This window comes from Rana temporaria, chromosome 3 (genome assembly GCF_905171775.1).
Source record: "Rana temporaria chromosome 3, aRanTem1.1, whole genome shotgun sequence".
Taxonomy (NCBI): domain Eukaryota; kingdom Metazoa; phylum Chordata; class Amphibia; order Anura; family Ranidae; genus Rana; species Rana temporaria.
This window is the reverse complement of record NC_053491.1, coordinates 201,231,731-201,255,475: the sequence shown is the minus strand read 5'-3', so window position 1 is coordinate 201,255,475 and position 23,745 is coordinate 201,231,731. Positions and strand designations below refer to the sequence as shown.

Genomic DNA, 23,745 nt, shown 5'->3' with positions numbered 1-23,745 from the left:
TGGTTGTAACAAAATATTGCGAATTTCAAGGGGTATGGCTCTGTAATTCCAAGTAGGATAAGCAGCAATATGGGGTTTCACTTATTGTTAAAAGGGAGGTTCACCCTAAAACTACTTTCTAGTATTACAATGTCCCGACACATTACAATACAATTATGCCTATTTTTTTTTTTTTTTATGCTGTGCATACCTCGGTACAGCCAATTCACCCGGGTTGCGAATCCCACGGGAGTGGGCGTTCCTAACTTGCTGGTGATTGACGTGATGACCAAAAACGAGCTCCCCCCCGTCGCGTAAGCTGCGTCACGATTGCCGAAAGGAGCCGAACGGCGGTGCGCAGGCGCAGAATAGCGCCGACTGGCCGTTCGGCTTCCTTCGGCAATCGTACGCAGCTTATGCGATGGGGGGAGCTCGTTTTTGGTCATCACATCAATCACCAGCAAGTTAGGAACGCCCACTCCTGCGGGATTCGCAACCCGGAAGCCGCGGGTGAATTAGCTGTACCGAGGTATGTACAGCATAAAAAAAAAAAAATTGGCATTATTGTATTGTAATGTGTCGGGACATTGTAATACTAGAAAGTAGTTTTAGGGTGAACCTCCCCTTTAACTATGAAGATGCTTTCTTGAAAAAGCTCTTTACAAAGAAAATATCCAAAAACAAAAATGCTATACATTCTAAATGAAAGAAATATTTATGGTAGGCGGTGCAATGCATGAAAAGTAGTCCATTCAGCCATAGCTTCAGGCAGCAGAATAGGTAAAGATTTTGTTCCATGTGAAGTTCTACATAAAAGCAGTGTAATAATGATAGCCTCCTATTATATGGTATTGTCCTCATCAAGTTCTCTTAATTGTGTAATTATGAATACAACTTCCCAGAGGAAAATAGTTTAAAAATAGTCTATACGGTTTAACTGGTTTCGGACCTACAACTTCAGCAAATAAATCATGTATGCCTTCAGGGAAATGACGTACAAAAGAGATTTAAAAAAACAAGGTATCATATGACATGCCATAATATAAAGTTTTATAACTAATACAATATATGATTATTGCCACATAAGATAAAAAGTCATTTCCATAACCTGTAATACTGTGGGATATACTTTGCACTGCAGGTTTTTGTATGCTGACCATAGACGCTTCGATTTTATTATCCGATCAATCAATGTACAAAATGATCGAATTGGCAACTAATTAAAAAGCCATACCTTCCTTTCTGATCGATTGAAACTTGAATCTAATTTGGTTTGGATTTGTTCAAACATAGTCGATCAGTCTGGGTGTAAAATTATTGTTCCTTTGGCAATGATTAGCATCACTGAGATGTTTTGGTCATGAATCTGATCATATGTCAATTGATCAGATTATGAGATTACACGATGGAAACAGAGATGCGATGAAGAACTTACTATTGTAACTTATTATTATTATTATTATTATTATTATTGTAATTTATTAAACTAAAATCCACTTCCCTGTGTTTGGCATATCAATTTGGTTGCTGACTACAGATCAGTGGCGGCTGGTGTTTTTTTTTGGGGGGGGGGGTGACTGTCTGCACTTACCCCATCTAGGTCTCCTCCAGCACAGCCGTGTGTCTCCTTTGTCCTCCTCCTAGGCGCTAGGTGTCCACAAGGATCGCCTGACGTTTTGGCCAATCGGGAAACAGGTCTTAGGAAGAGATTTAGTCTGAAAATAATGAATATTAATTCGCTATCATCACACAACTGGGTGGGATTGGGGCTCAGTGCGCTGGACCCCGAGCACACCCTTTTTTGAAGCCTATTAGAGCCTCTAATGCCGCGTACACACGATCCGATGGACCGTTTTCATCGGACGAACCGATCGTGTGTGGGCCCCATCGTTTTTTTTCCCATTGGTGAAAAAACTTAGAACCTGTTTTAAAATGATCTAATGGTTAAAAAACCGATAGAAAAAAACAATCGTCTGTGGGCAAGTCCATCGGTTAAAAATCCACGCATGCTCAGAATCAAGTCGACGCATGCTCAGAAGCATTGAACTTAATTTTTCTCAGCACGTCTGAGTGTTTTACGTCACCACGTTCTGACACAAATGGATTTTTAACTGATGGTGTGTGTAGGCAAGACTGATGAAAGTCAGCTTTATCAGATATCTGATGAAAAAATCCATCGGTCCGTTTTCATCGGATGAACCGATCGTGTGTACGTGGCATTACTCTAATCTCATGCTTCAAAAAAAAACCCCCCCCTCCCTATTGGAATCCATAGTCAGGTGCCCTGTATGTAGATCAGGGGGCCGGACACATGGATGAGGGGGGCGGGGCCCGTACACTGATCAAAAAAACATTTAATAAAGCGTGTATGGCAACCATTAAAGGGACTTGTCCCAAGCTTTCATTCAAATTCCTGAATAGCAGAAATAATATAAATCCAAATTGTGTGCACCAAATGCAGTTACAAACCCAGTTAATACTTGTCAAAGTAGCAGTGACATCATCATTGTGCTGTTTGAGCTGTGGGAGGGGCCCAGGAAACCCCACCCATTACAGGTTTCCTGCAGAAAGCTAAAGGAGGGGGGGAACAGAGGCAAGACCACCCACCAGGTTCGAACAAACAATAGGCCTGGGCATTCCAGACCAAGCAACCAATTCCTTCAGGGATTGGGGGAAAGGGGGGGCAGGCACCCTCAGAGTCGGTTCCCCGCACTGCAACGCAAATCCTAACTGTGTCCAAAAAAATAATGTCCAATGTCATTGTCCGAGGATTGTTTGTCGAGGCCCTTTCAGATTGCCAGCCTCTCAATGGCGCTCCTCAGACGGACTCCCCACCGAACAGCAATACAGCTTGGGATCCTCAAAGGTGGGAAGCCAGTCGCTCACTGGGTCCCCGTCGTTGTTCAGATGCTCTGGGCCAACATGGTCCCGGAACCAGGAACACCACGTGGCACGCACGCCCCGGCTAGGTAGGTTATAACGCCAGGGCGCCGTCATGTGGTCATCCTAAAGGTGGGTGCCACCCTCGAAGAAGACCCAGAACCAATGGCGTCTGCCTCATAATTACCCCTCCACAGCATGCACAGCGAGGTCAAACCCTCCTGATTGGCTTCTGGGAAAAAGTACCCAAACCTTGACTCCACTGCTGCCACCTGCAGCACCGGGGTTGGAGGAACACCCCAGTACAACAGAACAGCCAAGCTGAGACAGAGACCCCGTTTTGCACTCAATCTCCCTCTAAATTTAACTAGCACCGGTACCATAAAGTACACAGGCGCTACACCTGTATCCCCACCAACCATTCAGCATGTATGTAATTTAGTTACCACTTTGGGTGCAGCATGGTGCTCGGCTTCTTTTGACAAACAAACCACCCGACCCCCCACCCCACGGGTGGAACTCACGTGGTCATGCTCTTAATCGGCGCTGATGCAGAGCACTGAGAGATCGCTCTGGATGGCCTTCCTGTACATCCTCTCCCCTGCCTGGCCAATACGTCCTGCAGGTTGATTAGGGTCCGGGTGCATGGATTAGGAGGGTGGCACCCCTGCACCCTGTATGGGGCGGCTGACAATGGTCAGACTACTACAATAAGTGAGTCACACATATTAGGTATGACCACATTTTCCAAAATCAGAGCAATACCTTTAGGACCATTATTCATTGTTAAAGTGGAGGTTCACCCTCAAAAAAAATTCTGACATCACACGGAGTCGCGCCATCCTACCGACAGAATGCCGTGGTTTTTTTTTTTTTCTCAGCACATACCTCTTAATCCCGATTTTCACCTCACGGCAATCCCGCGGGAGTGGGCGTTCCCAAGCACTGCCTGTGATTGACAGGCTTCCGAACGGCGCATACTGCGCGTCACAGGTTGCCGAAAAAACCGGAACGTCGGTGCGGCTCTATACGGCGTCTGCGCACCGACGTTCGGGTTCTGTCGCCAACCTGTGACGCGCAGCATGTGCCGTTCAGAAGCCTGTCAATCACAGGCAGTGCTTGGGAACGCCCACTCCCGCAGGATTGCCGTGAGGTGAAAATCGGGATTAAGAGGTATGTGCTGAGAAAAAAAAAAACACACCGGCATTCTGTCGGTAGGATGGCGTGACTCCGTGTGATGTCAGAATTTTTTTTAAAGGGTGAACCTCCACTTTAACTCTAATGCCCTGTACACACGATCGGAATTTCCGATGGGATAAAATCCGATGGAATTTTCCGTTGGAATTTTGTTCAAGCTGTCTTGCATACACACTGTCAGACCAAATGCCGACCCTCCAAAACGCGGTGACGTAAAGCATTACGACGAGCCAAGAAAAATGAACTTTAATGCTTCCGAGCATGCGTCGACTTGATTCTGAGCATGCATGGTTTCTTCTCCGTTGGAGTTCCACACAGACGATTTGAGAAAAAAAAAAATCGGAAAAAAATAAAACATGTTCTATTTCTAAGCTCCGACGGAAAAAAGTCTGATGGGGCCCACACACGGTTGGAATATCCCATGAAAAAAATCCATCTGACTTTTTTCATCGGAAATTCCGATCGTGGGTTGCAGGAAAGAAATTTGCACTATTCCCCCATCAACACAGACAGTGCTGACAAAGGAATCAGCCATTGCCTTCTCCCGAGTGGAGGGTGGGGGAAGCTGTTCCCGCCTTGGAGAAGATAGTGACTATCGCTAGCGGCTATAGCAGCCGCTTGTGATAATTGCAAGCGAATCCGGCAGGCTGGTTGTACCCAAGTTGATCGACCAGCTTGGTACATTCAGCCTGCCCATTAACGGTTTCGATCTTGACCGATTCCTGCTGATTCAGCCAAGATTTAAACCATGTATTACCGGCCTAAATTGATGAGCTGTAAAAGCTTTTGAAGTGTAGCCAGAGGCCAATTTTGGGTACTATAGTGTCTTGCGGCCATGCACAATTTTCTGCTACAGCAATTTACTCCCACTGGGGATCGATTTGTTTACATATTGCCACAAAATCTATAACCAATATAATTCCTTGGCTAGCGCTGGGTGCGATTGGCGGCACACACACGCTCCCATTGTTCTCGGTTAGCCTGAAGACTTGTGGGATAGACAACACTCATATCCCAGGAGTCTGCAGGCAATGGACATGCGTTCCATACTACGTCATAATCACCTAGGCGTGACATGTGGAAATGAAGGGAGGGAGAGCAGAAAACCTCTGTTTTTGAATAAAATGACAGGTGACAAGTGGCAGAAGGTTTACACACAACTATTCTGGTCTCATGCCCTTTCATTTCTATAGAACATGCTAGAAAATGTTCCCTCTTCAGGCATGAGGCAGCCCTGGTCCCCAGGCTATGGTTGGGTGTGCAAAACAAAAGGCTGTGCTTTCCTAAGAACAACGACCAGTTCTGTCACTATGAGTAGAGAAACCAGCTGAGCAGATAGAAGCCTCCTCCACCACCAGTGCTTTGTGGATGTATACTGCACACCGCGTCATGTGACCGCCCGGGGACAACGCTGTGTAAAGTACTGAGGGAAGACATGTGCCGCCTGTGATATCAGGAGGAGGGAGTGCTGGGACCGGTGTCCTGACAGAACACAGGCACACTGCGGGATGGAATGTTCGGGACACTCAACATGTAAGTGTGGGAATGGGGAGCTCCTCAGGTTGTCATTGCTACTGTTCTACCGGGACTTACCGAATAGTATGCCTGTAATGTGTGTGTTACTGAACTACAGCACCTGCCGACTTCTCCTTCATCAGCTCATTGCACTTGCTCGTCAGCTGATTCCATTTACACAACTCATTTTCACCTTCTTCCTGAGGCTCTGCACCTGTCGTCGTAGTACTGGGGTCATTGTATTGCGATCATGGTACTGGGGGTCATTGTATTGTGATCATGGTACTGGGGGTCATTGTATTGCGATCATCGTACTGGGGGTCATTGTATTGCGATCATGGTACTGGGGTTATTGTATTGAGATCAGGGTACTGGGGTCATTGTATTGAGTTCAGGGTACTGGGGTCATTGTATTGAGATCAGGGTACTGGGGTCATTGTATTGAGATCATGGTACTGGGGTTGGGGTGCTGAGATCATGGTGTTGGGGTGCTGAGATCATGGTACTGGGGTTGGGGTGCTGAGATCATGGTACTGGGGTTGGGGTGCTGAGATCATGGTACTGGGGTCATTGTATTGAGATCATGGTACTGGGGTCATTGTATTGAGATCATGGTAGCTAGCTAGCTATGACTAAGCGCTGATACCCCAGTGCGAAACGCGTCAGCTATCCACCCCACTGTCTGCTGTTACTTGTAGTGATGTTTCCATTTTTTACCATTTAAAGCAACTTTTTAAGAATTTCGTGGAAGTGCGTCTGTCCAGTCTTTTTTCCGGTCTTCACTGAGATCATAGTACTGGGGTTGGGTTGCTGAGATCATGGTACTGGGGTCGGGTTGCTGAGATCATGGTACTGGGGTCGGGTTGCTGAGATCATGGTACTGGGGTCGGGTTGCTGAGATCATGGTACTGGGGTCGGGTTGCTGAGATCATGGTACTGGGGTCGGGTTGCTGAGATCATGGTACTGGGGTCGGGTTGCTGAGATCATGGTACTGGGGTCGGGTTGCTGAGATCATGGTACTGGGGTCGGGGTGCTGAGCTCATGGTACTGGGGTTGGGGTGCTGAGCTCATGGTACTGGGGTCGGGTTGCTGAGATCATGGTACTGGGGTCGGGTTGCTGAGATCATGGTACTGGGGTCGGGGTGCTGAGATCATGGTACTGGGGTCGGGGTGCTGAGATCATGGTACTGGGGTCAGGGTGCTGAGATCATGGTACTGGGGTCGGGGTGCTGAGATCACGGTACTGGGGTCGGGGTGCTGAGATAATAGAATTGGGGTCGGGGTGCTGAGATAATAGAATTGGGGTCGGGGTGCTGAGATCATGGTACTGGGGTCGGGTTGCTGAGATCATGGTACTGGGGTCGGGTTGCTGAGATCATGGTACTGGGGTCGGGTTGCTGAGATCATGGTACTGGGGTCGGGGTGCTGAGCTCATGGTACTGGGGTTGGGGTGCTGAGCTCATGGTACTGGGGTCGGGTTGCTGAGATCATGGTACTGGGGTCGGGTTGCTGAGATCATGGTACTGGGGTCGGGGTGCTGAGATCATGGTACTGGGGTCGGGGTGCTGAGATCATGGTACTGGGGTCGGGGTGCTGAGATCATGGTACTGGGGTCGGGGTGCTGAGATCACGGTACTGGGGTCGGGGTGCTGAGATAATAGAATTGGGGTCGGGGTGCTGAGATAATAGAATTGGGGTCGGGGTGCTGAGATAATAGAATTGGGGTCGGGGTGCTGAGATCATGGTACTGGGGTCGGGTTGCTGAGATCATGGTACTGGGGTCGGGGAGCTGAGATCATGGTACTGAGGTTGGGGTGCTGAGATCTTGGTACTGGGGTCGGGGTGCTGAGATTGTGGTACTGTGATCAGAGTACTAGGATTGTGGTTGTGTGATACTAGAAAAATAGAAGAGTGACAGCAGAAAAAAATACTCAGAGTATAGCTCTATGTCTGTCCCAAGCATGTTTGAATCCATTTACTGTTGACTAACTTACTACCTCTGCTTGAAATCTATTCCAAGCATTAGCTACTTTTGGTAAAATACCAGGATTAGTTTTGAAATGTCCCCATTCTATTTACATAACTCATTGCACCTGTCATCACGGTACTGTGATGCACCTGTGATGCACCTGTCATCACGGTACTGAGATCATAGTGGAGAAAAGGGAAACTGCCACTCTAGGTGAGTGCAATCAGTGTCCTCTCAGAAGCGTGTGTGCTCGCAATGCACAAAGCGAAGACCAGAGAAAAGACTGGATAGCCACACTTCCACGAAATTCTTAAAAAGTTGCTTTTAATGGTAAAAAATGGAAACAGCACTACAAGTCACAGGAGACAGTGGGGTGGATAGCCTCGCGTTTCGCACTAGGGTATCAGCGCTTAGCCATAGCTAGTTAGCTATGACTAAGCGCTGATACCCCAGTGCGAAACGCGTCAGCTATCCACCCCACAGTCTGCTGTGACTTGTAGTGCTGTTTCCATTTGTTACCATTAAAAGCAACTTTTTAAGAATTTCGTAGAAATGCGGCTGTCCAGTCTTTTCTCCGGTTCATCACAGAGATCATAGTACTGGGGTCGGGTCGCTGAGATCATAGTACTGGGGTCGGGTCGCTGAGATCATAGTACTGGGGTCGGGTTGCTGAGGTCATAGTACTGGGGTCGGGTTGCTGAGGTCATAGTACTGGGGTCGGGTTGCTGAGATCATGGTACTGGGGTCGGGTTGCTGAGATCATGGTACTGGGGTCGGGTTGCTGAGATCATGGTACTGGGGTCGGGTTGCTGAGATCATGGTACTGGGGTCGGGTTGCTGAGCTCATGGTACTGGGGTCGGGTTGCTGAGCTCATGGTACTGGGGTCGGGTTGCTGAGCTCATGGTACTGGGGTCGGGTTGCTGAGCTCATGGTACTGGGGTCGGGTTGCTGAGCTCATGGTACTGGGGTCGGGGTGCTGAGCTCATGGTACTGGGGTCGGGGTGCTGAGCTCATGGTACTGGGGTCGGGGTGCTGAGCTCATGGTACTGTACTGGGGTTCGGGGCACTGAGATCGTGGTACTGGAGTCGGGGTGCTAAGATCGTGGTACTGTACTGGGTTCGGGGCACTGAGATTGTGGTACTGTACTGGGGTCGGGGTGCTGAGATTGTGGTACTGGGGTCGGGGTGCTGAGATTGTGGTACTGGGGTCGGGGTGCTGAGATTGTGGTACTGGGGTCGGGGTGCTGAGATTGTGGTACTGGGGTCGGGGTGCTGAGATCATGGTACTGGGGTCAGGGTGCTGAGCTCATGGTACTGGGGTCGGGGTGCTGAGCTCATGGAACTGGGGTCGGGGTGCTGAGCTCATGGAACTGGGGTCGGGGTGCTGAGCTCATGGTACTGGGGTCGGGGTGCTGAGCTCATGGTACTGTACTGGGGTTCGGGGCACTGAGATCGTGGTACAGGAGTCGGGGTGCTAAGATCGTGGTACTGTACTGGGTTCGGGGCACTGAGATTGTGGTACTGTACTGGGGTCGGGGTGCTGAGATTGTGGTACTGGGGTCGGGGTGCTGAGATTGTGGTACTGGGGTCGGGGTGCTGAGATTGTGGTACTGGGGTTGGGGTGCTGAGATTGTGGTACTGGGGTCGGGGTGCCGAGATATTAGTCACGACTCAATGACTAAATAGGCTCCTTTAAAGCTAGTGCATTGTTTGTTGGTTCACTTACCTTTTTCTTCGCTTTCCCTTCTAAATGTTTTTTTTCTTTGTCTGAATTTCTCACTTCCTGTTTCTCCTCAGTAAGCTTGCCCCCATCATCTGAGCCTTTCTGGCTGGGGGTTAGTCAGCCAAAACAGCTTACTGAGAAGGAACAAGAAGGGAGAAATGCAGACAAATAACAGGAAGTGAGAAATGCAGACAAAGGGAAAAAAAAACATTTAGAAGGGAAATTGAAGGAAAAGGTAAGTGAACCAACAATGCACTAGCTTAAAGAAACCTATTTAGAAAATAAAAAACGAACCTTTACAATCCCCTTTTAACCTTAGCTTCATATTGAAAATATTGCCCTCCTGATCTATATTCACGCTCTTTCATCCATGTCTCTGCTTTCCATTTTTTCCTCCAGACTGTACATATTTAAAGTGGATGTAAACCCTCACATATACCCAGTAAAGTGAACAGCCTCAGATAATACACAGGGATGAAACAAATCTTTCTACATAAGTTTTACATGTATATCTGCCATGTTCAGCACGCTATATTCTTTAAAATGTGCACATCATGTTAGAGATTTTCTCTTCCTGTTCAGCACTGGGAGAGGATTCTTGGCATATAGCCAAGACAGCTGATTGGAGGAAACACACACCCTCACTTCACATAGGCAAAGGAAGGAAGGAATGTGCAGAGCTGTGCTGTGACCAGACAAGCTCTCTGCTAATCTATTTATAGCAACCTCCCACAAAACAAATTTCAGTTGGGTTTATCTTGGTTGACAGAGAACTTGTCAGAAGTTATCATGCTAATAATAGAGCAACGAAACAGCAGAAAGACATGGGACTCAGGGCTTTGGAGAGAGACAAGAAAACACTACAGATATATATGCGCTTAGGTCAAATTTAATGAATTAAGGTTTACATCCACTTTCAGGCTCTGAAGTCTACCTTGATATGTTTTAACCTCCAGACATTTCACCATTTTTGTTACCCATCTCTGGAATTATTCTATCTTATCAATATCTTTTTTGAGTGAGGTCTCCAGAACTGGACAGTATTCTAAATGAGGTGTCACTAAAGATCTATATAGGAGTACTGGGAGCATGGTACAGAGATCGTGGTACGGTTTTGTGGGGCACAACATAACCCACCAGGCAACTTCACAATACTACAGTACAAAAGACATTGAACATTCAAATAACAACTTTAAAACTGTTGCCTTAGTGTGGATTCACAATTGAACATCTTCATATACTTTTGGAGCATTTTTTTTTAGACATTTCCAGACTTGCTCAAATCTGTTTTAGCCAATATAAAGCTAGGTATTAAGAGGAGACAGTTGCTAGGTACATGGGTGTGAAAAAAGCACAATTAATTTTTTTTTTTTAGGTGTTTTTATTAAAGTCTATTGGGGCCAAAAACATGTAATCGGAGCTCCAGAGAAGTTCCAGCATTTATTTATTTTTTTGAGACAACTCCTGTGATTTTGTTGAGAGACAGCACATTGTTCAGATATGAAGGGCACAATAGAATGACATGGAAATCTCATGCCAAGCGTTGATGCTCTTCTGGGTATGCCGAGTGCCATCAGGGGGCCGACTGCCCAAACCAAGAAGAGTTGGGGTTGCATGGGACCCAGTGTACAGTAGAGCTGCACGATTCTGGGAAAAATGAGAATCGCGATTCTTTTGCATAGAATGAAGATCACGATTCTCTCTTTTTTATTTTTTTATTTAAAGTGGTAGTAAACCCCGTTCTTGTCAATATTGCCCATGTTTTCACCTCTACTCATGTTTTCACCTCTACTCATGTTGTCACCCCTATCCATATATGTATACTCTCGCTCAGGCCCCCAGGTAGTACAATGGTTCTCTCTCTCAGGCTCCAGATTACACGGAACCCCTCCGCCGGCCCTCACCTTGGTGCCCCCCCCGTCTTCTGCCTCCTCCAGCGGTAAAGCTCCCGCCGGTCTCCCCCAGCACCTGCCCTCATCTCCCCGGCTCCGGTCAGCATTCTCTGCTCCACTCCCTGTCTGGAACCAGGCACGCTAGGAATCCTGGGATTGGTAGTTCTACAAGGAGACCTCCCCCTTCATTAACAGAGGCGGGACTACATATCCCGGCATACCATGCGGCGCAGCAGCGGGCGGCGGATGATGACGTTCCTGCTGCGGATTGGAGGATGCTGGTGATGGGGAATGTGAGCGACTTCCAGGACACATGGGACAGGTGAGAATAATTTATGGCCGCACCCGAAAATCGCGGGTCATCCCGCGGGGAGATCGCGGGCGGGTAGAATTGAGATCGCGATTCTCTCCGCGATTAATCCTGCAGCTCTAGTGTACAGTGTGGAACTGCAGATCATAAAAAAGTTGGGTTCATCAGGCATGTGAATGTATATACGGTAGTGTCTTGGATTACGAGCAAAATTCGTTCCAGAAGCATGCTTGTAATACAAAGCACTTGTATATCAAAGGGAGTTTCCCCATAGGAATCAATGGAAACTCAGATAATTTGTTCCAGTGTCACTGCTAGTATATGCAGTACCCCATGGGGCCAGAGGTGGGGGGGGGAAGACGACTCAGAGATGCTCGGAGACACTCAGGAACAGAGTGTCTCCAAGCATCTCTGAGTGGTCATCGAGTATCTCCGGAACCCCCCCACCTCTGGCCACATGCAATACTGCACATCACAGAAGCTTGAATCCTGCTCGTCTTGCGACACGACGCTTGCAAGATTTTTTTTTTTTAAATGGCTTTTATTGCGAAATGTTTGTAAACCGCGTTACTCGCAATCCGAACTACTGTTTTTTTTTTTTTTTTTTTTTTTTAAGATAGCCCAGTTTAATAGGTAAGAGTGGCTTAATGAATTGTTGGGTGGGGGAGTGAAATGTAGTTTTAAATAAGCTTGCATCATCTAGTAGTTGTTCTGACATTGTCAGGCAGCATATTTTTGGATATCACAGTAAAGTTGACTTTTGTTTTCAATGCCTAGAGCTAGCATTTAGTATGGCAGTATGAGGAAAGGTTCAAAGGTGTAACTATGTATAGTCACAGTAGACTGCATGTCTGCAATGGGGCCCAGTGCTGTCTTTACGTAGGAAGCAAGAACAATAAGCAACACACTTACATAAAATCAGTATTTATTTTATATGGGAACAATTTGTTTTGTGTATCACAACTTACCCTCTGCATGGCAGTTAGAGAGAAAGGGGGGGCCCCATGGTACACAGACACGGCCCTCGAATAGCTGTAATTGTTGGAGTACGGAAGCTGCTTCTGAGATGGGTATTTTGAGTTAGATTTTCTTTACATGAGATGAAACATTTACACTATTTGTTTTTTTCCCCCCATTTTAAAGCAGATACCTGCTATGTGCTGTTACGCATGGCATTTAATCAGATTTTAGCTTTCAGGATTTGTAGGGCAGTCATTCTAATGAAAATGGATTTAGGAATCTGCCCTAAGTATTAATACACTAACGATGAGCGAACTTATGAAAATCCGCTCTGTTGTCATTTCATATGACTCAATGGTATGATCTACTTTGCAGTAGAAAAAATCCAGGACATAGCACACATTTTGCAACCAGGGTTTTTTTTTTCTTTTATAAACATACTCACGTCTGACGTATTGACTTAAGATCAATTCCCAGCTAATTTTACAGTTTGACCTAACGCAGTGAAAGAAATATGGCAATACAGAGTAATTACAAGGGGAAAAACATGTATCGTGCTTGGGGGGATTTCTCATTTATGGCATTAGTGTGCAACAACATCCTTCTTATCAGCGTCTGTGTAGTCTGGTTAAAAAAAACAAAAACGGAAAACAATAGGGGTATACCGAAGGGGTTTTTGGTGCTGAAACCGATACCGAAAATGAAAAATACACTAGGCCGAAAACCGATACCGAAAATGACTTTATATAACACATTGCTAATAGTATTCGCAAAATTTCCATGCTGTGCACCTCCAGCAGATATGATGCAGGAGATGGACATGGACATGGATACCAGCTTGGGACAGCCAAGGAAGCCAACTGATGAGCAAACTCAAGAAACCAGTGTTCAGTCATGGTAACTGGGCACAGAGGCCCACTCAGTTTGGAAATAAAGGAATTTACAAAGCCAAAAGAATACAAAGCCATCCACAACTCAGCCCCCAGCTACATCACTAACATAGTTTTAAAATACCAAGCAAATATTTCTCTTCGTTCCTCCCAAGACCTCCTGCTCCCTAGCTCCCTCCATCACCTACTCCCATGTGCGCCTACAGGACTTTTCCCGAGCCTCTTCCATCCCATGGCTCTCCCTACCCCTAACTGTATGGCTGTCTTTTACTCTGCTTGCGTTTTTAGATGATCCCTGAAAACCCTTCTCTTCAGAGAAGCCTACTGTTCCCCCACCTTACAACCGTTTTTTTAAAGGGGTTGTAAAGGATTTTTTTTTTTTTTCATAATAAGCATCCTTTACCTGCAGACATTCCTCTTTTCACTACCTCATTGTTTGTTTTTGCTCAGAAGTTGCTCTATTTCTTCTCTGTTCTGTTCACTTCCTGCTTGTCTGATTGTTACTCACCACCGTGAAGGGAGGCTTTACTGCGGTGGTCAGTAACGTGCTCACCCCCTCCTGGGAACTACATCTGTGCGGCAGGACACTCTCTACGTGTTAGAGACTTCAAGGAGGTGTGAATTACTGGGCGTGCCGCAATTCATACTGGGAAATGTAGTACTCTGAGCAATTTGAGGTAAATTTCTCTTCACTTCCTGTCCTAGAGATGCAACAGGAGAAAATTGAGAAAATCTCCCACTCTCAGACAGTTGTCCTCAGAACATGTGACCTCATTGGAAAATTTCCCATCACATCTTTTTCAGGGACAATTCAAAAATGCTGGATTTCCTCTCTCTTTTTTTTTTTTTTCTCATGGACAATGGTCACCAGTACAAATAAAGGAGTGAATCTCCCAACTCTATACAAAACTAGAAAAGATGATTTGCCTAGAGAGACATTTTAAAGTGGATCTGCAGCCGCCCGGCCTGTTTTTTTTCCCCCACCTCCACTTACCTTAAGGCTAGGTTCACACATGTCCGGTGCGAATATTCCCTCTGTTTTCACTGCAAATTTCCAAAGAAGCTGTTCAGGTGCAATTTTAGATGCGGTTCAGATGCAAATATTTTGAGACAGCAGCCACCGGTGTCTTTAACAATAGTTGGTTGTTAGGCCTGATTCACACCTATGCATTTTTAGTGCTTTTTGCAGATTTGCGCTATAGTCCATTTAACATGGTTTCCTATGGAACAGGTTCTGTAGTACAAATCGTCAAAATGCACTAACAATGCTTAGGTGTGAATCAGGCCTTAAAGCGGGGGTTCAGTGGGAAATCGTTTTTTTTAAAATGTGCATCTACTGCTTTAAACACAGTTAAGCTTGTACTCGCGTCTCTGGATTTAGTAGGCATCCGCAGTTATATTTGGCGATAATATAATATTTATAAAAAATCGTGCAGTGCAGTTCCATCTTGCTTGTGGGCATTATGAAGCCCACAAGTAAATGCTTCTGGGAATCGGTGAATGCTGATATCCCAGCATTCACCGCTCTATCCCGCGCATGTGCAGTGTTGACAGCGAGCAGCGCCGTCAACACTCGGTTGCCATCACAACGGCGGCCTAATGAAAAGTGCACGCCCTGTTGTGACGGTATGCACAGGTTCTTCTAGATCAGCTTCTAGATCGTCTCCTGGGAAGCGTGCCGCTGTGCTCCCAGGAGACATTGCTAATTAGTTCAAGCAAACACTGGGGCGCTGGGAGATGAAGCGACACTCCCCCGGGAGGAAAACCAGGAAGTGCCGGCTATAGACTCCCGATCAAAGGTATTGCAATCGTATTGAAAAGTATGGATAGCAAACTGTTTACAAACAGACTAAGCTGGTCTGATTATGCAGTACTTTAGATTTAGGGTGAACCTCCACTTTGAGGAGCAGGCTGGGAAGCCGGCCACCGCGTCCTTAACACTGGATGACTCATCAGCTGTCAGCGGGGTTTCCCGCTGACAACTGAATGTAAAAGAAAAACATTGCTGGCAATAAAAAATTGTGATCAAAACGGCATGGGGTCCCCCTAATCCATACCAGGCCCATTCCAATCCATACCAGAACTCCTTGGGTCTTGTATGGATTTTGAGGGGAACCCCCACGCCAAAAAAAAAAAAAAAAAAATTGGCATGGGACCCCCCCCCCCCCAAAATCTATAACAGACCCTTATCCGAGCATGCAGCCTGGCAGGAAAAGGGGGCAACGTGGCGGGGTAACTCGGACCCCCCATCAAAGCACCTGGGTCTAAGGCGATTGCTGTGCATAGGGAGGTGGGACCCGGACATTTTTTACCTAAAAATCGAATCTAATAAAACGGCATGATACCTACAGAGGATGGAAGGAGGAGTGCAGTGGAGGGAAGTAACAGAGCAGGATGAAGGTCTGCTTTTATACAGGCCGCAGCCTGTAAGAATTTTACTATGTTAACGTGTATTTTGGGGTCCAAAGAAATTAGGGGTTCATTCACACTGATGTATAGTTTTGTATACTGGTCTGTGGACCTTTTCACACAGCCATGTACAGCATGGCAAATGTTCCACTCTGTATTTCAGCTAAAAGGAAAAGGACAATTTCTGCCGTATTTTATACTGTACGAATGTAAACAATTGTGTTAACTTTAACATGCACATAGCATGCAGATTCCCTATTGGCCACTGCCATTGCTGTGGCCAATAGGAAATCTGGATATGCCGTCATTTATGAATGACTGCCTGAGGTAATTTTGTGCATGCAGAACGACCCCCATTAAGTTCTCCATGCCGAGAGACTGTTATTGACTGTAATTAAATTCCGTAACATGCTCAGAAGTCAATGCATGCTTGGAAGCATTGAACTTCGTTTTTTTCAGCACGTTATTGTGTTTTACGTCACCGCGTTCTGACACGATCGTTTTTTTTAACTGATGGTGTGTAGGCAGGACGGACCATCAGTCAGCTTCATTGGTTAACCTATGACAACAGTCCTTCAGACCGTTCTCATCGGATGGACTGATCGTGTGTACGAGGCTTTACTGTTGGCTGCAAGTCTGATATTTTCTAGCCCTTTCACTGCCAGGAGAGAGGGGAAAAGATTCATTGTATTACAACTGCATTTGTTAAAAAAATTAAAATGATTATTTCAGAAACATTCCACTCAGGCAGGTAGGGGTTTGATTGCCATATGTTTCATTAAAGTGTATACAGCGCTCCCAAACCGCCCCAAAGATGCTGCTGCAGGTCTTTTCCTATTGTCCCACAAGTGCACTGCCCGAGTGTGAAAGCACTCATTGGAGTGAATGGGAGGCCGTTTTCAGGCGCTATTTTTATCGCTAAAATGCCTCAAAACTGTTCTGTGTGAAAGGAGTCTAAAGACTAAAATTATTTCTAGTTATGCTAGTGCAAAACTCTACATTTAGGGTCTCTGCTAAGAGGAGAAATAAATAGAACAAGAATTTTAGTGTAAATATGTGCCATTATTCTATCGTGTGATATAACCAAATAGATTTTATGTTTTGTCAATATGTGTGTGTGTGTGTGTGTATATATGTGTGTATATACAGGGAGTGCAGAATTATTAGGCAAATTAGTATTTTGACCACATCATCCTCTTTATGCATGTTGTCTTACTCCAAGCTGTATAGGCTCGAAAGCCTACTACCAATTAAGCATATTAGGTGATGTGCATCTCTGTAATGAGAAGGGGTGTGGTCTAATGACATCAACACCCTATATCAGGTGTGCAGAATTATTAGTCAACTTCCTTTCCTTTGGCAAAATGGGTCAAAAGAAGGACTTGACAGGATATCTTGCAGAGGGATGCAGCACTCTTAAAATTGCAAAGCTTCTGAAGCGTGATCATCGAACAATCAAGCGTTTCATTCAAAATAGTCAACAGGGTCGCAAGAACCTTTTATAAAAACCAAGGCGCAAAATAACTGCCCATGAACTGAGAAAAGTCAAGCGTGCAGCTGCCAAGATGCCACTTGCCACCAGTTTGGCCATATTTCAGAGCTGCAACATCACTGGAGTGCCCAAAAGCACAAGTTGTGCAATACTCAGAGACATGGCCAAGGTAAGAAAGGCTGAAAGACGACCACCACTGAACAAGACACACAAGCTGAAACGTCAAGACTGGGCCAAGAAATATCTCAAGACTGATTTTTCTAAGGTTTTATGGACTGCTGAAATGAGAGTGAGTCTTGATGGGCCAGATGGATGGGCCCGTGGCTGGATTGGTAAAGGGCAGAGAGCTCCAGTCCGACTCAGACGCCAGCAAGGTGGTGGTGGAGTACTGGTTTGGGCTGGTATCATCAAAGATGAGCTTGTGGGGCCTTTTCGGGTTGAGGATGGAGTCAAGCTCAACTCCCAGTCCTACTGCCAGTTTCTGGAAGACACCTTCTTCAAGCAGTGGTACAGGAAGAAGTCTGCATCCTTCAAGAAAAACATGATTTTCATGCAGGACAATGCTCCATCACACGCGTCCAAGTACTCCACAGCGTGGCTGGCAAGAAAGGGTATAAAAGAAGAAAAACTAATGACATGGCCTCCTTGTTCACCTGATCTGAACCCCATTGAGAACCTGTGGTCCATCATCAAATGTGAGATTTACAAGGAGGGAAAACAGTACACCTCTCTGAACAGTGTCTGGGAGGCTGCGGTTGCTGCTGCACGCAATGTTGATGGTGAACAGATCAAAACACTGACAGAATCCATGGATGGCAGGCTTTTCAGTGTCCTTGCAAAGAAAGGTGGCTATATTGGTCACTGATTTGTTTTTGTTTTGTTTTTGAATGTCAGAAATTTATATTTGTGAATGTTGAGATGTTATATTGGTTTCACTGGTAAAAATAAATAATTTAAATGGGTATATATTTTTTTTTTGTTAAGTTGCCTAATAATTATGCACAGTAATAGTAGTCACCTGCACACACAGATATCCCCCTAAAATAGCTAGAATAAAAAAAAAAAAAAAAAAACTACTTCCAAAAATATTCAGCTTTGACATTAATGAGTTTTTTGGGTTCATTGAGAACATGTTTGTTGTTCAATAATAAAATAAATCTTCAAAAATACAACTTGCCTAATAATTCTGCACTACCTGTGTGTGTGTGCGTGTGTGTGTGTGTGTATGTGTGTGTATATATATATATATATATATATATATATATATATATATATATATATATATATATATATATATATATATATATACACACACACACAGCCCTCAAAATTTCCACTCGCCTACTAGCATTTGGCGAGTGGATTTAAGCTGGGGGCGAGTGATGACAGGGCTGCATGACCAATCTCCCTCCAATCTGTGCCTACACTTAGAGTCCCGATGAGATTGGCGGCCGAAGAGGAAAGGTGCATGCTCGGGAAAAGTAGTCTGTTGAGCCGCGCACAGGCAGAGCAGTACACAGGTGCTCTCCTTACAATTCTCATTAAGCCATGGTACCTAACAGTATGACCTCTCTGAGCCTGCCCCCCTCCCCCGGGCCCCCGACCAATGTAGCTGGAGAGCAGAAAGTAATGAGTGAGGTGGAGGATTGCAAAAATTACCACTCCGGTGCAGCGCTCACTGAAAGTTGCCCTGACATGAGAGCGGCAGCCTTCTAGTTTGTGCCGATTTCTTCTCCTTGTGCTCTATGTAAGTGTCCAACAGTTTAGCCTGAGCACTGTGAACAGACTGGTCTCAATGTGTGCTGTGCGCTGTGCTATGGTGTCAATGGCTGTGCAGTTGTGTGGATCTCAGCGCTGGATTGTACTCCCTCCCGCTGTGCTGCAGCTCCTCTCCTCTCTGCCAGCCTGAATAAAAGGGGGAAGTGGGGACATGCAAGCGTGGAGCCGCACACACAGGCTCTTGATGATGAGATGAATGAGAGAGAGAGGATGGATGGGAGTTGCAGAGGAGACAGCAAGAGAATGGGGAAGAGACCCAGTTCTAGTGCCCTGTCCCTCTGGTCTGCCCCCAGTGCCCTGTCCCTCTGGTCTGCCCCCAGTGCCCTGTCCCTCTGGTCTGCCCCCAGTGCCCTGTCCCATTTTGTTAAAGTTGTTGTTGGTAATATTTAATTTTGTAAATTGATTCTGCATAAAACATTGTCATTCCATGAGATAATCTACGAGGGTGTGTTTATGGGTGCAATTAGGCGCAGGGCAGTGTATGAATTAGGTGGGGCAACTGGTGGCGAGTAACTCTTGAGGCCTGGCTAGTAGCTCAGGACTTGAAATTTTGAGCCCTGCATATATATATATATATATATATATATATATATATATATATATAATATATATAATCTCCCCTCCATGTCATATTATTTTGTATGGTTGATCCTTCATTGTAATTTACTCGTTCAGGGCAGAAGCTGAGGATTTTGTGCCTTGTTATCCAATGTGAATCGGGTAGAAAACAAAGAGCTTCCCAGCCTCTGCAGGCCACACATCTGCAATGCTCACTGAGTGTGATGTGAGTCACTTAATGTGCCCTTCATCACCTCACTGAATTATTGTTGTCATACTATGTAATGTAGGTAACAACGGGGCAGAGTATTCTGAGGAAAGTCACAAGACTGCGTGTTTATAGTCAAATGGAACAGTATTAAATTTCTCAATATATTCTTTGTGAATTGCGTGCTGCTATGTAAACTTGAGAATGTGCTAGCAATATATCAAATGAAACGAACAGCTGCAACCATTTAAAAGTGCACTCCAACACTAGCTTGAAATTAGTAATGTGTATAGAATGGTGCGCTTGCTCAATTAGCTGGAAATTAACAAATTCATAAGGATAAACATAAATTGCAAAACATAATGAATTCAAATACAAATATTAAAATAAAATGAGTGAAAATATATAAAGTCCAAGTGCAAAGAATATAAATGACTGCTCAGTCCATATTGTGATTGAAGTAAAACACATATCCAGCGAAACCAAAAAGCAAACTACAACCACCGCCACCCATGATTGAATTGACCGCTCACCTCAGGGAATTACCTCAGATCCCTGAGGAAGTCACATGACCAGCGACACAACGCATCAGGTGGAGCCTTATGATGTCACTTGCAGTGTCTACAGTGTACAGGAGTGTGGTGAGGAGGCAATGGTTTTTCTCCATATTTGTACTGCGGATCGTACCAAACTTTAATGTAGGCAGCTATTGAATAAATGTGTTATACTTTACTGGCAATATTGCGCTATGGGTATTTTTGTTCTCTCTGAGTGATTATCGACCAAGAGGCATGTTACCGGATTTTTTAAGCAGGTATGTTGGAGCTTTTGCAGCGGGGGACCCTAGCAGCTATTCATTGAGTTTTAAAGCTTTGACATTTATGGTCATTCCCTGAGGTGAGCAGCCAATTAATTTATTGGTGGCGGTGGTTGCTGTTGGCTTTTTGGTTTCACTGGATATATTTTTTACTTCAATCACGATATGGACTGAGTAGTCATTTTATATTTATATAATTTATGGTGTCAGTGGGAGGAATGGAGTCCCATCATTGATGTCAGTGGGAGGAATGGAGTCCCATCATTGGTGTCAGTGGGAGGAATGGTGCCCCATCATTGGTGTCAGTGGGAGGAATGGAGTCCCATCATTGGTGTCAGTGGGAGGAATGGTGCCCCATCATTGGTGTCAGTGGGAGGAATGGTGCCCCATCATTGGTGTCAGTGGGAGGAATCGTGCCCCATCATTGGTGTCAGTGGGAGGACGCATGCCCCATGGTTTGCATCAATGGGAGAAATAGTAATCTACTGTTGATGTTGGTACCAGGAAGTACCCCATTGTTAGTGGGAGGAAAAGTGCCCCAAGGGCTGGAAAAGGCAACCAAAGGGCTGCAATTTGGAGACCACTGGTCCAATGGAAAGATGACGGTGTGCTGCCTTTGGTATTGGTGCCCATCCACCCCAGCAGCACAAGTTGGTGCACAGTGCTACACCAGGATGTGGTGTACCACTTTGCATTCCACTGTGCTCAAAAGGAGTAGAGCACGTTCTACTTTTTCAGTGCATACCACCACAGAAGTTGTGTGAACTAATAAAGACTGGTTCACACTATTGCTGGTGTGGGAATCAGTTATTGCTGTACCCACAACCAGCCTAAGGCTCCATGTACACGGGACGTTTTTACAACTGCTCCTGAACGATTTAACTTGACATATAAGTAACCCACGTTTAAAACTTTTTTTTTTTTTTTTTAAATGCCCAAAAATGGAAAAACACAGACAAACGAAACGCTACTAAAAGCAGATTACCGCGTTTAGCCGTCTGAAAATTGGAAATCTGCATCTGAAAGAAACGCTGTTAAACGCAACTGCTTAAAAACGGCAATAAACGAGACTGAGTACATGGTCACATAGGATAACATTGAATGAATTCAGGGACAGTTGAAAAAAGTGTCCAACTGCCTCTGAACGTCCATTTAGCAGCAGCAGTATACATGGGGCCTAAGTCAAAACACAGTGCTTAAAAGCATTTCATTCTTAATGGCACTGCCACGCAGCTTATTTGCAGCTGCGGGAACTGCAGGGAAATTGAATTGTTCCCGGCCACTGCATTTTTTTAAAATGCTACAGGAACCTTTTCTGCATGAATGGGCTTCCAAGCCTGTGCAAACCCGCAATAGTGTGAACCAGGCCTAAGGACATAAAGCTTAAAGCGGAGCTCCACCCTCCACCTCCACTCCCACGAATCGGAAGTATCCCCCCCCTCCAGTGTCACATTTGACACCTTTCAGGGGGGAGGGGGGTGCAGATACCTGTCTAAAGACAGGTATTTGCACCCACTTCCGGCCACACAGTCTGCGGATAGACTGCGGGCAGGACGGTACCTCCCGTCCCCCCCGTTGTGTTCTGGGAAACACTCGGCTGCCAGAACACAGCGGGAGCCAGTCAGCACGGCACATTGTGACTCGCGCATGCGCCGTAGGGAACCGGGAGCTCTTCACTTCCTGGTTCCCTCACCGAGGATGGCGGGGGGCAACAGAGTGACGAGCGGTCGCTCGTCTTCTGCTGCGGACAGCGCTGGACTCCAGGAAAGGTAAGTGTGCCGATATTAAAAGTCAGCAGTTGCCGTATTTGTAGCTGCTGGATTTTATAATTTTTTTTGTTTTGTTTTTTTCAGCGGACATCCGCTTTAAATGTGTTGGAAGCCATGTTATTGGTGTAAATGGGTCTCTAGAGTTGGATTAAATTAGGTTTTCTTACCTTTTTGTTTCCCTATTGGAGAGATTCATTCTCTCTGTTTATCCTGGTGACCATTGTCACTGGGACCATAGTTGAGGAGATATCTAAAATCGTAATATTGGTTGTCAACAAAACAGGAAAAGTGGAAATACCTTTAAAGGGGGACAATTTTTTTTAACTGTTTAAGAGCTCACTCACACAGGCAGCTGGGGGGGGGGGGGGTTTAGAAGTAGGTGGTTGAGTAACATTTTTACTTTCAATAGATTTTTATTGAAAAATGTAAGTACAAAACATAGCATAAAAGGACTTTTGTGATTGCCAAAGAAATATTATACAGCTGGAATGTAGCTGCCAAGAATGTTAAAACATCTAACACTTTAAATAGCATAGTAATAAACCAAACATATCGCTTGCAAGTTAAGTAGGTATCAATGAGTCTGGGAAATTTGTTGCAGACCGGAAGTAGGTCGAAGCATCAAGTCTGAATAAACAGCGAAATCTGCAATAAGGAGAAAAGAAAGCAGGAAAGATTAAGGAAAGGTGTTCACAGTAGGGAGATGGGAAAGAGAAGGTAATGGGGAGGGGAGTGAGCACTAGGAATGCCCAAACCAGCATCCCAAAGCTGGACTATTATAATGAGGTATAGCTTTCCATTGACCGTGACCGATGTACATATTTGTATCCACAGGGTCCAAATCTTGGAAAATTAAATTTGCTTGTCCAGAAGGATACTGGTCAGTTTCTCATTGAGGCTGGGTTCACACCAGTTCATATGACAGGAGATTGTGACCGGCTCTCTATGGAGCTGGTTCACAGATCTCCGGAGCGGCTCCGGTGCGAATTGCACAGGAGTCCTGTGCGTTTTATGGTCCGTTTCAGGTCCGAATTCAGCCAAAAATTCAGGCTGAAATCGGACCTGAAACAATGAATTGACTCCCACTGTGAGACGCTCTATTCCTCAGTGTGAACCGAGCCTCATAAACAACCCATCGATCCGCTGACTAACTTCCTCAAAGGAAGCAAATTGTTTCTAACAAAATGTAAGTCACCAATTTGAATTGGGGGGGGGGGGCTTTAGGGTGTAATAAAACATACCTAGGATCTCTGGGGAAAGGGCGATTGAACAAAGAATGTATGAGCTTCAAGACCTTTGTCCAAAACCGTGTGGGCATGGGACATATCCACCAGATATGTAACACCTCACCTGGTGTTATGCATCTACGAAAGCATAGGCCAGCAAGGGAAGGCTG

General features: G+C 45.5%; 1 protein-coding gene across 2 annotated transcripts in view; it reads left to right on the top strand.

Moving 5' to 3' along the window:
• The first annotated feature begins 5,271 nt into the window (after positions 1-5,271).
• PLEKHG7 (pleckstrin homology and RhoGEF domain containing G7) overlaps positions 5,272-23,745 on the top strand; it is a 101,764-nt gene continuing 83,290 nt past the window's right edge. The window contains exon 1 of one of the 2 annotated variants that reach the window (XM_040344136.1): positions 5,272-5,589. The gene's annotated coding sequence lies outside the window, so the exon portion shown is untranslated. The remainder of the gene's footprint in view (positions 5,590-23,745) is intronic. The other variant, XM_040344137.1, reaches the window with a different exon arrangement.